Source organism: Sinohyriopsis cumingii, unplaced genomic scaffold (assembly GCF_028554795.1).
Source record: "Sinohyriopsis cumingii isolate HCF-2022 unplaced genomic scaffold, ASM2855479v2 utg001752l, whole genome shotgun sequence".
In the NCBI taxonomy this organism is placed as follows: domain Eukaryota; kingdom Metazoa; phylum Mollusca; class Bivalvia; order Unionida; family Unionidae; genus Sinohyriopsis; species Sinohyriopsis cumingii.
In genome coordinates, this window is record NW_028316044.1 from 1,727,118 (window position 1) to 1,743,596 (window position 16,479).

Here is a 16,479-nt window from a genome sequence, read left to right on the forward strand (position 1 = left end):
AGAGGCCATTGCAGGGATTCATTCGCAAGTTGATGATGATACGAGGGAAGACATATTGGAGTTACCGAGTGACGAAGATGATAAAGAAGAAATTGAGAATGCAAAACAAGATAACGAGAGTGGAGAAAGTGGGGAAGAAAAAGAAAGAAGTGGAGTTGATATGACCAATGTAGAAATAGAATCTGAGGAGGAAGTAAACAACAATCATACAATTGGAGATGGATCGGGGACAGATTCAGATGATGACAGGAAGATGGCTGCAGACGTTGTTGAAAGATCAAACGAATCACGTACATGTCAAGAAAACGGTACTAATATCGAAAATTTCAAGGTAGTACAAAGGAGAAGGAGAAGGTTTAATCCAGTACCTAACCTGAAAATGAATAGCATGCGACGAACACCTATTAAGAAATGATCAAACACTCAACATTTTTTAATACTTTCAATACACTCATCATAATCATGGCTTTAAATATTGTATCTCTAAATGTAAATGGCTTGCGTAATTTGAATAAACTAAAGTCTGTTTTAGAAATATTTAAAGAGAAAAGAGGACATATTTTATTATTGCAAGAAACCTTTTGGGATGATGAGTTTGCTGAAAGTATTAGAGAAAATGAGATTTGGAATGGTGACATTTTATAGTAATGCAGACAATAGGAGGGCAGGTGTTGCTGTTTTAGTAGTGAGAGAATTGAGAAATCAGGTGACACAAGAAATGATTGAAAAGGGTAGGATTTTACATCTTAAAATAGCTATTGATGATAAAGTGATTGATTTAATCAATATTTATGCTCCAAATGTTGTGAAGGAAAGGTTTAACTTTTTCATGAAGCTAAATACATATTTACATAACAGTACTAGTGATAGCACTATCCTGGCTGGTGATTTTAATACAACTTTAGCAGGTATTGATCGACATAACAAAGCCTTACATATTGATGATGTAGCAGTGCGTGAACTTTATAAAATTATTCATGATAGGAATATTACCGATTTATGGAGATCACGAAATCCTAGTACTCGTAGTTTCTCCAGAAAACAAGTTGTACTAGGCGAAATGAAGCAGAGTAGAATAGATTATTTTTTGATTTCCTCAAAATTGCATTCCAATGTGCAAAATATTTATTATGCAGATACATCTTTTAGTGATCATTCTTTTGTATACCTTAAACTAAATACCTGCAAAGTGGAAACAGGGCCCGGATTATGGATACTAAATAACAATGTTCTTTTTGAGGAAAAATATGTACAAAGAGTGAAATCAATTCTTACCGAGGGAAAAACTGACGAAATGTATTTTAGTGAACCACTCATTTGGTGGGATAATGTAAAATACAAAATTAAAAAATTTTCCCAAGTATACTGTACAAGAAGAAATAAGGAAAGATTACAAGAATACTTTACATTGCAAAATAAATTAAAATCATTTTCAGAAAAAGTCGCAAATAAAGAATCATATGACATTAACAAATATGAAGAACTAAAACATCAGCTAAGTGACTATGAAACCGATTTTTGTCGGGGTGCTATATTGAGATCTAAGGCGAAATGGGCAATTGAAAGCGATAGAAATACTAAATACTTTCTAAATCTTGAGAAATATCGACACAACAAAAATGTAATCAATGAATTGATTGATGATCATGGTGTAATTATTTCAAATACAAGCGGAATCTTAGATGAAATACATCAGTTTTATAGTCATTTATATTCTTCGGTAACTGTTGATGATAATTGTACTGATTCACTTTTAAATTTTGTAAATTGTTCTGTATCTGATGAGGATAAAGATATGTGTGATGCCATAATAACAGTTGATGAAATACATACAGCTATAAAAGGGATGGCTAAAAATAAAAGCCCCGGCCCGGACGGATTGACAGTAGAGTGGTATTGTAAATTTTATGATTGTATATATGATATTCTGTTGCACATCTTTCAGAGTGTTAAGAATGACAATATTATGTCGAGATCAATGAGATTTGGGGTTATATCACTTATTTATAAAAATAAGGGGGATAATAGAAGATTGCAAAATTGGCGTCCTATCAGTTTACTTAATGTAGATTATAAAATTTTGGCAAGAATTTTGTCTACACGTTTAAAAATGGTATTACCCAAAATTATTTCTCAAACTCAGACATGTTGTATAGTTGGGAGAGATATTTCTGATACTATAGTCACTGTAAGAGATATTATAGATATGGTTGAGAGAGACAATCTTGAGGGATATATCTTAAAAATTGATCAAGAAAAAGCGTTTGACAGAGGTTGCCACTCATATTTGATTTCTGTTTTACGAAAGTTCGGTTTTGGTGACAATTTTATTCAGTGGATAAAGATATTTTATAATGAAATTAAAAGTAGTGTTAAATGCAATGGTCATCTAACGAAACCCTTTTTAATTAAAAATTCAGTCAGACAAGGTTGTCCTATATCAGCAATGTTATATGTATTAGCAGCAGAACCCTTAGGACTCGCTATCAAAGCAAATCCCACTATCAAAGGTATTCCACTCCCACTGTCTAGTAATACAAGTAAGGTTTTTCAACATGCAGATGATACAACCTTGACATTAGCGGACACACAATCCATTAATCAATCTTTTAATGTACTTGACTTGTATTGTAAAGGATCTGGTGCAAAGGTGAACAAGGAAAAGACAGAACTTCTGTGTATTGGATCTGGTAAACTTACTGATGATTATTGCAAACAATTACAAATTCAAATGTGTGATCAAGTCATCTTAATTTTGGGAGCTTATGTTGGAAAATGTGCAAAGTTATGTGAGCAACTGAACTGGAATGATAGATTGTCTAAAATTAAAAACTTATTGCAACTGTGGTCACAGAGATATTTGACAATACAAGGAAAAGTAACAGTTGTTAATAACTTATTAGTTTCTAGAGTATTGTACATAGTGTCAGTTCAGCCTCTTCCTGATATGATTGCTGATGAATTGAAGCAATTATTTCTCAGATTTATCTGGTCAGGAAAGTCCCATTTGGTTCACTATTATACAATAATTGGTGATAAGCGAAATGGCGGACTACAGTTAACTGATATAAAGATGAAAATGTATGCATTCAGACTAAAATTTTTAAAAAGATACTTTGATGTGAATTGCCATGCTATGTGGAAAAATATCTTTGATCACTTTTTATCTACTGTCCTGAACATGAGGTTGACCAAAGAGTTGTTTCTCATGTCTTTAAATAAGCAACAATTGAATACCCTACCTATATTTTACAGAGAAATGTTTCATGCATGGGAAAAACTTAGAAATAATATCGATACAAATATTGATGTGAGGAATGTTTTTGAACAACCTCTCTTTTTAAATCCTAATATTACATGTGCTGGTAAAACGTTGTTTTTCGCAGAATTTATAGAAGCAGGAGTTGTTCGTGTTCAGGATATTACATATGAATTTGTACCTGGAATACTACCTTATAGAGCTATTCAAGAAATGATATACAAATCAAATTCTGAGATCAAAACAGATAAGATAAAAAAAAGATTATAATTGCATAATAGAAAGTATACCATTAGGCTGGAGAAATATTGTTGCAACAGAGTCAAAACCCACTGTAACCAATGGGAGAAATAATATGTTTCTCAGAGTTGATACAAAATTATATGACCTCTGTTTATGTACAACACAACTATTTTACAAGCTTTTATGTACGTTGATTTTTCAAGAACCAGCTTCTGTTTCCTTTTGGAGTAAGATATTTAGTTTGGAAAAGCATAAATACTGGAAATTGATACATCTACCTTTCAAGACCCCAGATTGTATAGATTTGGATTACAGAATAATGCACAATCGAATATTTACAAAAGAGAGACTAAAATACTATGGCAAAATTGATAATGACTTATGTCCAGTGTGCCAGTTGGAAACAGAGGATTTATTTCACATGTTTTTGAAATGTCCTGAATTAAGCTCTTTTAAGAATTATATTGTATATATAGTTGAGATTCTTTTTAAAGACTGTAGAGTTGGTGTTCTCAATAGCACTTCTTTTGAACAAATGCTCATGATAGGATATAACAAAGAAACAAAATCAGTAAATAGTTATTTTTTGAACTACATTCTGAGCATTGCTCGATTGTGCATTTACAAAAGAAGAAACATTATGTCGTTATTAGGGAAACAAATAGACATCGAAAGATTGTTCCAATATTTGACTAGAAAATATATATTCTATGCGTATCAACATTACAAAGACAAAAATCAGACTTTGATAACGAAATATTTTGTTAAAGATAATCCTTTAATGAGAATGGAAGAGGATAAACTGTTTATTACATTGTAGAATCATTGTTTTGTACTATAGCATTACAAAATATAATTTTAGAATCATTGTTCTGTAATAGAGCTTAACAAAATACTTTTGTAGAATCATTGTTTTGTAATATAGCATTACAAAATACTATTGTAGAACCATTATTTTGTAATATAGAATTACAAACTCCTATGTAAATACTGACTGTATACTTTTAACTTATATACTGTACAAAACGTTTTTTAAATAAAGAAAGAAAAAAAAAAGCATGGTTGCCTTCCAAGCAGCCGATCCGGGTTCGATTCCCGGCTGACGCATGTCATTCTTTTATAACGAGCATAAAAGAGAACATATCAGCGTCTTTGTTTTATTTCTCTTTTGGATATCTAGCAACCCTCAGTCACAAGTTTCAATACTTCTCTTCACTGTGCATGATTTTGATTTCATATGTAGGACGGCCATAAGCATTGCACTAATTCCGAAGACAGGCACGATAGCTTAGTTGGTAGAGTATCCGATTCGTTATCCAAGGGTGACCGGTTCGATATTCACTCAGGCCACCTTCGGGACGGCGGTCATGTAACCAACAACTGTCAGATGATGATCATATATTTTAACACTTGTTGCTTTATCTGCCTCAATTGCTTTCACTTTTACATCTCTTTTCGAAACACGTCTTTATATATTCTTTCTTTCTTCTGATTTCTATGTTCCTTCTTCATAATGTGTCTTAGTCCTTTACAGTAATTACCATATATTCGAGAATAATTTTCACATATTTTGACACATATGTGAAAAGCTTTCCTCATATTACATGCACATACGCTTTGGTTTACTTTCTTTTCCTAAAGTAAATGCATCGATTCGTTCTCCTATTAATTAATGTTGTATTTTTTGTATTTCGTCTTTACATAACATTCACGAAACTGTCCGTAGTGAAGGTCCAAACACCACACCCTCCGAACTTCCCAGTGGTCTAAAGCGCTCACCGTTACGGATCACTGCCATCTCACCTCTGTCGGCATGGTTTCGAGTCTCGGGTTCGGCCAATGTTGGGATGAGAGGAAGCTTGCCGGTAGGTTCTCGTGGGTCGGTGGTTCTTTCCAGGGCTTTCCTGGATTCTTCCTCCACCATTTATACTGGCCGCCATGTATAGCCTATCTTGTGCTGAAAATGGCGTCAAAATTTGCAACAACAACGTCAGTAGTGAATACAACGAGACAGTCTATCTAACATGGATGTCTCTTACACATCACAGACAAGCATTATGCATGACATGTCCCCTAAGTGATGGCAATTCCAAGCAGTCGATCCGGGTTCGATTCCTGGCTGAAACATCGCTTTTTGTCACTGCCCTACTTAAAGCGAACATATCTCCTGTTGGAGATTTTTGAGCAACCCTCGGTCACAAGATTCAATACTTTTCTTCGCTGTGCATCATTATTTTTTGCATATGTATGACGTTCATAAATCTTCCGCTAATTCCAAAGATGGCCGCGATGCTTAGTTGGAAGAGCTTCTGATTCGGTATCAAAAAGGGTACCGGGTTGGATGTTTACTCAGGCAAGCTCCGAACGGCGGCCTCTCTGGGAACTAATTACCTCGTGGTAAATCCAAACAACTTTCACTTTCCTCGCCATAGTAAAGACAATAATATTTTGAAAATGACATTACAGAAAATATTTCCTAACATAGATCAATGGGAACAAACCCAAGGAAAAACAGATACATGTGTTTCCGTCCGGCTGACCGTCCATGTTTTTCTTTGCCGATCAATGAACTTTTTCCCCTGGGTAAAATAAGAAAACTAATTTCGGAAACTGATTGACGCATCTATTTCAGCCGGTTTTGCCCAGTCCTTGAAGCGTTTATATACATAAATAGATAGTTCATTATAATATATGTCATGTCAAAAGAAAACAATCTACCGACTCTACTTTTAAAATCAGTTGAATAGGAAATCTATACATTTTTATAGCTATATATTAAAAACTCAACTTAATAACTAAACAAAATGTTTGCTTATATTTTTATTTGAATGTTGTCTTTGCTCTCATTTTGTATGAGAAACAAAACATTCCAAATCAAAATTATGCTTGGTCAAATTAGTCCAAAAGAAAGTACAATTGCAAACCGGCTAAATCACAATGAATTTCAACTTTTCAGTCTCGCACGTAAATCACACTGTCCAAATCCTGACAGCTCGCCGCAAGACTTACAAAAAAACCACATCTCTTCATTGATAGGCATGCCTTTTTGAAAATAAAAAGACTAATGCGATACATTGATCAGGAGTCTGCTAATCATAAAGCCATGTAATATCAAATCCAACAAATAATTTTTGCATCAACCAACCTATCCAACTTTAAATTAATTCAGTTAGTCAACTGTCAGTGCCATTTTTATTAGAGAATCAATCACTTGACTAACCAGAGAACTTTTTTCATAAAGAGTCCACATATTTATTGGAACAAGCAAGAGAATCGACGCCGTTCTGCCACCTGTTGTCCTTTTTCAGCAACCATGTATATGGTTTGTTGATGCTACGTTTGCAGATAGAAAAAAGAAAATAATACCCATATTCATGTCATTGAAGTATTTTACTCTGAATCCAGTACAGATATGCACAAGGCAACTAAAATGTATTTTACATATCAATAGACCTATAGCGATGACTACACGATGTTTTTAAGACTGCTTGTAATGAGATGGAGTTATTTAATACAAATGGAGACGAAAAGAAATGGATGTATCTCATGTCTTCATTTCATTTCTCCGTATTAAAAGAGTCATTAATTTATTACTATGTTTAGACACGCATTATGAGAATAGCGACCATCATTTTAAGAGATATCTTGTTGGTCCAGGTAGATGGGCTACGCAACAAACATTATCAAATGACACAACAACAAAAAAATTTGTTATCATGCGATGGAGATCAAGTATAATTTTTTGTCATAAGAATGTCAGTGTTAAATGGAATATTGACACAAACACCTACTTAAATATTCTCAGAAGCAGCCATATAATCCCACATCTATTCATCTATTTTCAAATAATTATCAAAACGAATTATCAAAAGATTATACGAAATTGAAGATTTTGTCTCTTGAGCTGTCGATTTGATAATGAATTCTGGATGAATGGACCATAATCTTTCATTGAATTTACTAAACATTTAATACAAACTGCACTGTCCAACTGCCATGAACCAACAACCGTATAGGATCCTAATTATACATGTTTACGTATCTTGCCTGAGGTCCCTCTGTTAATGGTAATGTCCTCGCTTTTCCATCTCTTTTCAAAGCGATGGTTTGTATCTTTCTTTTTTTCTATATTTTTTCTGTTTCAGTTCTCCCGATTGGTATTGTATACAATTTCTTCTAGCAAAACAAACAACACTATGAATAAAGGAATAAAATAATCCAGATGTGTAACACACTGAAGACATTCTAACATCTATAAATTCAAACTGAAACAAATAACACCAGATAATTTGCGAATATTGTTACTTCACTGATCTCTCACACAGGAATGATTAACGTTATGCATGACCTATTACCTAAGTGACGAGAATAGAGTATCATCAGCGCGTCGGTGGTGTAAAGGTTAGCATGGTTGCCTTCTAAGCAGCCGATCCGGGTTCGATTCCCGGCTGACGCATGTCATTTTGTCAATACCGAGTTTAAAAGCGAACATATCAGCGTCTTTGTTTTTCTTCTCTTTCGGATATTTAGCAACCCTCAGTCACAAGTTTCAATACTTCTCTTCACTGTGCATGATTTTGTTTTTCATATGTAGGACGTTCATAAACCTTCCACTAATTCCGAAGACAGCCACGATCACTTAGTTGATAGAGTTTCTGATTCGGTATCAAAGCGTGTTATTTAATACAAATGGAGATAAAAAGAAATGGATGTATCTCATCTCTTCATTTCCTTTCTCCGTATTAAAAGAATTATTATTTTAGTACTGTGATTAGACACGCATTACGACAATAGCGAGCATCATTTTAAGATATTTCGTGTTGATCCAGGTAGATGGGCTACGCAACAAACATCATATCACACACAAAACCAAAATTTTGTTATAATGTTATGGAGTCTAGTATAATTTTTTTGGCATTAGAATGTCAACGTTAAATGAAATATTGACGCAAATATCTACTTAAATATTATCAGAAGCAGCCATATAATCCCACATGTATTCATCTACTTTCAAATAATAATCTAAACTAATTATCAAAAGATTTTACAAAATTTAAGATTTTGTCTCTTGAGCTATAAATTTGATAATGAATTATGGATGCCTGGACCATAACCTTTCAATGAATTTATTAAACATTTAATACAAAATGCACTGTCAACCTGCCATAAACCAACAGCCTTATAGGATCCAAACGATACATGTTTATGTTTCTTGCTTGAGGTTCTCCTGTTGCTAGTAATGTCCTCACTTTTCCATCTCTTTTCAAAGCGATTGTTTGTATCTTTCTTTTTCTCTATTTCTTCCTAGTTCAGATCTCCCGATTGGTATGGTATACAATTTCTTCTAGCAAACAAAACAGCACTATGAATAAAGAAATAAAATACTCCAGACGGATCACACAATGAAGACACTCTAACATCTATATATTAAAACTGACACAAATGACATCAAAATATTTTTGCAAATATTTTTATTTGACTGTTCTCTTTGAGAATATTTGCAAGGGAAAGATAAATGGATCAATCCAAACTATGCCACGTTGAATTAGTCACTGTAATGACAAACATTATACATGACCTGTCACCTAAGTGACGAGAATAGAGTATAACCAGCGCGTCGGTGGTGTAAAGGTTAGCATGGTTGCCTTCCAAGCAGCCGATCCGGGTTCGATTCCCGGCTGACGCATGTCATTTTTTTATAACGAGCATAAAAGAGAACATATCAGCGTCTTTGTTTTATTTCTCTTTTGGATATCTAGCAACCCTCAGTCACAAGTTTCAATACTTCTCTTCACTGTGCATGATTTTGATTTCATATGTAGGACGGCCATAAGCATTGCACTAATTCCGAAGACAGGCACGATAGCTTAGTTGGTAGAGTATCCGATTCGTTATCCAAGGGTGACCGGTTCGATATTCACTCAGGCCACCTTCGGGACGGCGGTCATGTAACCAACAACTGTCAGATGATGATCATATATTTTAACACTTGTTGCTTTATCTGCCTCAATTGCTTTCACTTTTACATCTCTTTTCGAAACACGTCTTTATATATTCTTTCTTTCTTCTGATTTCTATGTTCCTTCTTCATAATGTGTCTTAGTCCTTTACAGTAATTACCATATATTCGAGAATAATTTTCACATATTTTGACACATATGTGAAAAGCTTTCCTCATATTACATGCACATACGCTTTGGTTTACTTTCTTTTCCTAAAGTAAATGCATCGATTCGTTCTCCTATTAATTAATGTTGTATTTTTTGTATTTCGTCTTTACATAACATTCACGAAACTGTCCGTAGTGAAGGTCCAAACACCACACCCTCCGAACTTCCCAGTGGTCTAAAGCGCTCACCGTTACGGATCACTGCCATCTCACCTCTGTCGGCATGGTTTCGAGTCTCGGGTTCGGCCAATGTTGGGATGAGAGGAAGCTTGCCGGTAGGTTCTCGTGGGTCGGTGGTTCTTTCCAGGGCTTTCCTGGATTCTTCCTCCACCATTTATACTGGCCGCCATGTATAGCCTATCTTGTGCTGAAAATGGCGTCAAAATTTGCAACAACAACGTCAGTAGTGAATACAACGAGACAGTCTATCTAACATGGATGTCTCTTACACATCACAGACAAGCATTATGCATGACATGTCCCCTAAGTGATGGCAATTCCAGCAGCAGGGGGGGCGAATCGGACATTTTGTCCAATCGTTATTTTGCTTAATTATTACTTCTGCACTCAGCGGATCCGGTGTAGTCGTCGCCTGGTAAAAAAAAAACGACGTCGGTCCATCCTACACGACGGTGACGTCATTTGGTTTAATTAACACCTTCTGTGCGCCGATCCCAGCGTTGTCAGCGTCCGGTAAACACAGCGACGACCGCGTCGATGTCATTTCCCCCCCTGCTGCTAAAAAGTTATTTACAATGAAAATTATTTACAACTAACCGAATATTAGGTCAAGTCCGATACGATATCGTGTCCGAGGATCATGTAAATTTATCGTTACAAATCCATGTGGGGTCGACTGAGCATGACTAAAAAAGTTTCGAAAACCATTAAAGTCCATGTCACCGCCGCACCATGTCTGCCAAATATTTCGTAGCGTGTGTGTATCAACGCCGTTGAACACAGCAAGAATATTACAGTTGTCTCTAATTACTTTTGGAATCTGAGTGTATCGTTGAGTGACATATATCACGTCAGTGTTTTTATGCCTGCCTCTGGAAAATATCCTAGCTGGGTTTTTTTGATTGTCTAACATAACATCATCGTACACGACTAGATTGTTAACGTCGCCATCAATATCATCAATACCCGGTGCATCATTGATATCCGTAATAAACTCGATGACATTTTTTTTAGCGATCGCTGATGCATTCTCGTTGAAATCTTTCAACACCTCGTAGCATCGTTGATCATCTACGCTAGGAGCAACCAAATACAACTTATCCCACTTCATCCATCTCATTATTAAATTGAGTAACAATTGCGTCTTGCCGGATCCAGATGGTCCGATGATAATCATCCGGATCGAGTTTGGTAACGTTGCAACATGCTTAACTGGTTCTCTTGTTTTAGTCGCCGAAAAATCAATTATATTCATATTTCTATACATAAATTATGGATCTATATTGTGTGAAGTGTAGAGTACGTACTGGCACAAATGATATGACAACCGCTACAACAAGAAATAACAGATCGGCGCTTACTGGTAAGTGTGTACAATGCGGTACAAAGAAATTTAGATTTATTTCTATTAGACCCGGAGATGTTTTAAAAAAAAGCGAGGAGGTGACATCGCAGCCAAATTGGCAAAACTCCCCGGAACACCGTGGGCAAAGTATCCAGGAGAAAAACACCTCCCAGGATATAACTACTGTGGCCCCGGAACACGATTAGATATTAGACTCGATGATCAAAATCAGCCCAAACCCGGTGAGTATCCAATAAACGCTATCGATAAGGCGTGTCATGGTCATGATGTTGCTTACAAAAGTAGCGATCTGCAACAGCGTCATATCGCGGATGTAAAATTAATTCACGCATTAAATGCTATTCCTGATAAATCCGTCAAAGAAAAATTGGCCTCATGGTTGGTAAAATCGGCTATGAAAGGTAAATTAATGATTGGAAGCGGAGCTTCTCGCGCTGGTAATTGAAAACGATAGCGTTTATAATAACAACATGGAATCCATCTATTATTCTCCGAGAGGATACTGGAAGGGGAAGGCCGCAATTGGTAAGCTTGCAAGCGCTGCAAAGGTAACAAAGACCACTGCGGCTAATTGGTTATCCAAACAGGCTATATGGCAAATCTATCTACCACCGCCTAAACAAATCAACTTCTCGCGCTTTGATGTCAGCGTACCTAATGAAGTTCATCAGGCTGATATACTATTTTTGCCGCATGACAACGGTTACAAATACGCGCTAACCGTAGTTGATGTTGCGAGTCGATACAAACAAGCGGAGCCGTTAAAAACAAAGTCGGCAACTGAAGTAGCCGCTGCGTTTGAGCGGATTTATCGAAGAGGTCCTCTGCGCTGGCCAAATCTATTACAAGTTGATCCTGGTAGTGAATTTCGCGGCGCTGTTTTATCAACGCTGAAACATCATAGCGTCGCGATACGACGAGGTCATACTGCGCTACATCGTGATCAGGCAATTGTTGAACGATTCAATCGGACTCTCGCTGAACGGTTATTTGGATATCAATACGCGAAGGAATTCATCCAAGAAAAACGATCTCGTGAATGGGTTAAAAGGTTGCCAGGTGTAATTGCAGCGTTAAATAACGAGATTACCCGAGTAATCAACATGAAGCCCAGCGACGCGATTAAATACGAGTATATACCCGGAAAATTAAAAATAAATAGCGTTTCTAAGCCGATTCTTGGCGATGTCACTGTTAGATATCTATATGAACCAGGAGAGCTTGAAGGCGGTAAAAAAAGGGCTACCGATCCTATTTGGAGTGTTACCACACATAACATATCAACGATAACACGATCAACTGGTAGACCACCGATCTATAGACTGGATTCAACTGCTCCTCAGCGCGGATTTACACGCGAGCAACTACAAGTGATACCTAACGATACTCAATTACCCCCGCGTGGTCTTAACTAGCGCCGTTGCGTCTATTACACTCAAGACAGGTCAACCTCACATTGTTTTTGACATGACCGAGACTGTTATCGATCCTATCCACGGTAAATTGGCGAGTGTCTTTATCCGAATAACGCCAACTCATTATACAATTGCAACTCGCGCAGTGATTATTCTGTTGTTGTCGTAGCGAGATTATTAATTCGGCATCAATATCAAAACGCCGCTGTTTTTTTTTTATCCTGTTGGCGGTAACCCGAGAGTTTTCTATCAATGACGCTTGCATCGATGGTGACTTTGTCGCCGGCTTCGTCAGTGACTCCGTCACCGGCTTCGTCAATAACAATTCTTCGAAGCTGATTTATCCTTCGTACTCTGGACACTGCAAGATAGACTAGATTCGACCATTCGATGCGATTATCAACTATCCAAACAATTGTGTCCGTGATGGTTAGTCCCTGCGAGGAATGTATTGTTGTTGCGTATCCTAGCGTCCACGGGGATTTATCAGCACGTAGCGCGTCCTCGACGACGCTGATATCAACGAGCACGATATCATTCAGCACGAGAATTTGTTTTTTTGTCCCCGACGCTGTCGGGGCTGGAATTTCAACTTCAATGTTCTGCCGCCGTGTGTCCGCGGGTCTATAACATAACGGCACTGGACGCGTTGGAAACTTTTCCTTATGCAACGTAAACAACTTCCGCTGAAGTGTGTCTCTGACTATCTTTCTACTCGCTACAATCAAATCGTTTGGTCTCCATGTTTCCCAGAATTCATTTAACGGCGTTTCCGGAATCACCTCGCGGATTATTTCACATTGAATTCTATCCGGCTGTAATCTGATTAATTTTTTAACCCCGCGCAGTTGTTCATCAAGTGCCCGGTAATCAGTATCGGTTTCTTCATAATAGTCCACGAACTCGCTCAACCAATCATGTGGACCCTCGCCGACAAATGGTGGTGGTTGGCCATGGTCGCCACACATGATCACCGCTGTATTCGCGCGCAGCAACCACTCAAGAAACATTTGTAAAACGTCTAACGAAACAGTACATATCTCATCCCAGATGATAATATCGGGAATAAATTTTTCACCCATTCGATCAGGAGTCCACTCACCGCCGCTGTATCGAAAAAAGCTGTGATAAGTAACGGCGTCAACATTTCGTTGTTTTATCTCTCGCGCTAGTCTATGGGTCGGTGTAAGCACGATTATACTTGCCCGCGTTCGAAATAATTCAATTGCCCGAGTCGTCTTTCCTGACCCGCCACAGCCGCTTAAATAAACCGTCTTGTGTCTACAAATTGGATCAGAACACGATGGTGCATTAGACCATTCTGACAATTTATCACCGCGTAAGTAGTTGTTCTCAACGGTGACATCTGTTGACGTGGAATAATCGCGTCGTATTTCTTTTTTAATTCTCCATGTACCCCAACTCTCGTCCGGACTAGTAAACTCGGCTACGTTTCCCTTATATGCTACGTCAATATAAAACGAATCAACTGCTACTCTAACCGCGGTATCGGGGAATCTATTTATCATCGAGAATAAATTAATAGCGGCGTAACCCAGCATAGACGCCCTCAAATGTGGATATGCCGGGCTGTCTCCATCGCTGTAGGTAACAACTGTACCCAACCTCGTTCCATTGGACAAGAAAGCTGTTTTGCAGTTCACGTATCTATTTTTTGCCACTGCGTCCTTGATTACGAAATCATATTCTGCGTCATCTATAATCAGCCGTGAGCAATATCGTTTGTAGTCGTGGTTTTTTCCACCTTGTGTGAACTTACCAATTATTCTTCTACCGAGATCTTTTGCCTCGCGGTTTCGTTGGTTAAATATCCTCCTGGACCATTCGATGATATATTCCTCGTCGGCATCAATGTTTTTTCTGGACTCGTCAATTATGCTATCTAGACGCTCTGGTTCTGGTAACCAGACTTCAGTCTGCGCCCGGTATGATATAATCGCGTCACTGACAATCAACGATACAAGCATGCTACAATCAATCATATACCGTAGCAGCGCTATTGGAAGCCATCTCTTTTCAGCCATGTGTCTACCGATCCAAATATAGCAACAGCGATGGAGTCCTGCCGCGAATTCAAATGATACTATGCGAGCGAATCCGGTTAAATCAAAATCAGGCAGTGGTCCATTAATAGCAACACGAGTCATTTCATGTCTGGGGTGTCCAAATCGTTTGAAATACTCAGCGGCGGATCCATACCCGAGAAAACTCGCTGGATAACAGGCAACCATATCAACCGAGATCATAGCGTCGCGGTTGTATCCAGTGTTCCATAATCCACCGTGATAATACTCCAAACAACTGGATTGTACATCCGGTAGAAATTCCTTGCGCGTTGGTCTCCACGCATTTTTCCTTGCTGCAACATGAGCCGCAACCGATGGAATCGTAAAACAATTTGTTAGCAGTTGTTCATCATGCTCCTCAAATTCTATGGCGGTTTTTTTCATCCTGTTGTGAAATGCTTCAGTGCGATATAATTCACCGTTTGGCCTTACAAACTGATCAAAGGTATCCGCATCGTTTTCAGCGCTGCGAAGTAACCACACTGATACAGGGTCGTTTTTACACAAGTAGGCAATAGCATCAAATAGTTTCCTCTCCGCGAGAAAACCGTCCTTGGAGAATTGTTCTCCCAGGAATTCTTCGGGTATATACTTTACTGTTCTATTCCGTGGAAATATTGTGATCACGGGCGTCCATGCGTGTTCGTTATGATCGATAATTTTGATTGGGGCTCCCTTTGATTTGTACTTTGATTCGTGTAATACTTCACCGGTTATCGTTGTAACGGTTATTGGAAATCTCAGCGATGTTTCTAATCTCGCTATGTCGCTGATGGTCGCTCCACGCTCTTTTACGGTTAGTTCCCACTGGTTGATTTTGCTACGTCGTAAATCAGTCAATTTGTTTCCTCGACATGCATTTGTAAAATGCTCTATTATTCGTTCTGCTACACAATTTATCCCCGTTGACTGTTTCATCGGTTTCAGTTTTCCGATATCAGGTTTCTTATTTAACGGGTATATTCCATAAACAACTGCTGTTTCAGGATACGCTCGTTCATAGTATGGTCTGTCAATTCCGGTTAACAACCCCGGCTTGGAGTCGCGGCTGACAGTGACTGTTTTCTTGTCGCTGAAAACTGGTTCAAATTTATCACGTATGATCCAATCGCCTGATTCCACCCGGAAAATGAATTTTACTCTGAAGAAATACCTTTTACTGTCAAGTTGTGATATTATCATTGCTGCGCGGTTGTCGTTCATGGTAGCATCAACAACACCATCAATTCGAAATGTTGACCAACTATGAGATGCACCATCACGTTTGAATTCATTGATACAATCGCGTATTTTATTCAACAGGGTTTTATCGTTTATTAACGCTTTTGGTGTGTCCTTGAGGACTCTATCGAGATTGAACTTAATATTTTTCCAGGGCTTAATTACTGCTAATCTCTCAAACTCATCCATATAATTAAAACAAGTATTTAAATGAAAGAATATAGTATAATGAATCACTGCAAATGGTTGATGATTGGGTCGACAACCCCGTGCAATAAATCATGTAGAGGTGAATTCTGCGGGTATCATTTACAAAGCGTTCGTAATGGTTCTCTTGGCCCCCTCCCGTGCTTGGTTTGTCACGTCGGTGTAAGAGGAAAATCGCAGTTGTGTATTAATTGTGGCGGAAAGCGATACAGGGAACTAAAACGCTATTATGACAAGCGAATTAAAAACGCCGTCATTGACCCCACCGCCGATTTCGTCATTAAAACCCCCCAAGACTACGTTGAAAGATTCATAATTAAACCAAATAATAA

General features: G+C 37.7%; 2 non-coding genes across 2 annotated transcripts; both read left to right on the plus strand.

The window, feature by feature from the left end:
- Positions 1 to 7,886: 7,886 nt before the first annotated feature.
- Trnar-ucu (transfer RNA arginine (anticodon UCU)) lies at positions 7,887 to 7,958 on the plus strand. The gene has a single exon. It is a non-coding gene; the product is annotated as a tRNA-Arg (tRNA).
- Positions 7,959 to 9,116: 1,158 nt separating this feature from the next.
- Trnag-ucc (transfer RNA glycine (anticodon UCC)) lies at positions 9,117 to 9,188 on the plus strand. Its single transcript has one exon. It is a non-coding gene; the product is annotated as a tRNA-Gly (tRNA).
- The last annotated feature ends 7,291 nt before the right edge of the window (positions 9,189 to 16,479 follow it).